Source organism: Pundamilia nyererei, unplaced genomic scaffold, assembly GCF_000239375.1.
Source record: "Pundamilia nyererei isolate P.nyererei 1_Seehausen unplaced genomic scaffold, PunNye1.0 scaffold01759, whole genome shotgun sequence".
NCBI lineage: Eukaryota > Metazoa > Chordata > Actinopteri > Cichliformes > Cichlidae > Pundamilia > Pundamilia nyererei.
The window spans coordinates 1-1,421 of NW_005189160.1; positions in this window are offsets into that span (position 1 = coordinate 1).

The following is a 1,421-nucleotide window of genomic DNA, read 5'->3' on the forward strand; positions in this document are numbered from 1 at the left end:
TTAGATTTGCCTGTCCTGACGTAACACCTCTGTCCTAACACATCTCTGATGCTGGTCGAAGCAGAGGAAACTGGGCCTTTGCTGTGGTGGTTCTGCACTTTGGAGCAGTCTGCCTCCAACACTCGACACTCTGTAAAACTTTAAAATGTGACTCACTGATGCTTTTCTTTTCTTGGTGTTCCTTGTTTTTTCTATTTTCCTGCTTCTTTTCAGCTCTGCCTTGATTCCATTCACACAATTTATTTAATCTCATAAATTAGATTTTTAGAAATTTTAATCTCAGCCTCACTTTTGAGTCACGACCTGTAGGTAACAGGTCAGGACACATCACAGTTTAGCGGTGCCCCCTCAGACTGCTGGATTCCTGGACTGAGTAGTTTCGGATGACTGCCCGTCTGCAGCTGCTCACTTCGTGCTCTGTGTGAAACAAGCCGTTCTTACTGGTCAGCCTCCTGTGAATAAGAGTGTTTCAGAGCAGAGTGAAGCCTGGGCTTTTGGCTCACAGGGTTACTGAATATCATGAACATCCACCATTGGAACAGCACAGATTACAGGACCAGAAAAGGCTTTTTCAGACCACACGTACAATTATGAGCAGAGGCGCTGCTGTAAATGCTGACATCTGTGTGACATGTGTCCTCTTCTGTTCATCAGCCTGTCAAAGTAAAGCATTTGCTCACAGCTGCATTCACACTGTGTTTTGGTACTTTTAAGATAAGAGCAGCTTTATCAAATTCTAGATCAGTGTCATTAGCTAAACCAATCAATCAATCAATATTTATTATTATAGCACATTTAAAAAGGACAGTGTCCATCAAACACGAGGTAGCAAAGCAGATTACAACAAAGGCAACAAAAACAGTTAAAAACCATTAAAAGCAGTTATAGTTACAGTTACACGGCACAGATGCAGACCAGCTGGAAGTCCAAACTAATTTGTTTCAGAAGCTCGATGGAACAGGTGAGTTGTTAAGCGCGATTTAAACGATTGAATGCAATCTGACATGCGGACATCGACAGGAAGATTATTCCTGAGTTTGGGTGCGGCAATTGCAAAAGCTCGGTCACCTCTAGTCTTTCGTCGGGGCCTTTGTCGCACTAAGAGCAGCTGGTTAGAGGATCGGAGCGCTCTCTTGGGGCTCTACACATCGAGGAGGTCTAACAGCTAAAAGATTGTTAATAATGCTCTCACAGCTGGACGTCATCACAGGCAGCGTGTTTTAAACTTTAAAGCAGGAGCTGACTCTGATCTGTCTGCAGGGACTGACGAACAGCTCCACATCTATGATGAGATACCAGCTGGAGCAGAACTTCATCCTATAAATGGTGAGAGTGAAGCAGCTGTGACAGTTTGAAGGAGCTGCAGTTCAAAAAAGCGCTGCTCCGACAGCCAAACCCATCTGTTCTCTGATTGGATAGTT